Source organism: Buceros rhinoceros, unplaced genomic scaffold (genome assembly GCF_000710305.1).
Source record: "Buceros rhinoceros silvestris isolate BGI_N320 unplaced genomic scaffold, ASM71030v1 scaffold10372, whole genome shotgun sequence".
Taxonomy (NCBI): domain Eukaryota; kingdom Metazoa; phylum Chordata; class Aves; order Bucerotiformes; family Bucerotidae; genus Buceros; species Buceros rhinoceros.
The window spans coordinates 1-304 of NW_010400731.1; positions in this window are offsets into that span (position 1 = coordinate 1).

Sequence of the window (304 nt, forward strand, 5' to 3'; positions counted from 1 at the left end):
GGGGTTCGCGGGGTCGGGGTGAGAGGGGGCCTCTGCCGGCAGCTGCGTGGTGGGATCTGCCTGAATCCGGTGGATTTAGCTCGTTCCTTCCTACACGGAGTTAAATCCTGCCCTTAGCTTAACCCGTTGATCCGCCTGCTCTGAAAACATCGAGATTGCCTTTTGTTTATTCTCATTTTGGAACTCCAGCTTTTGCCAGTCGCCCGTAGGGGACGTGACGCACTTGCGCAGCCACTTCTGCAGGTCAGGGCTGGGGCTCCGGCTGGGGAGTACCTCAGGGGCAGGGCGCGCACGGCGCAGGGAC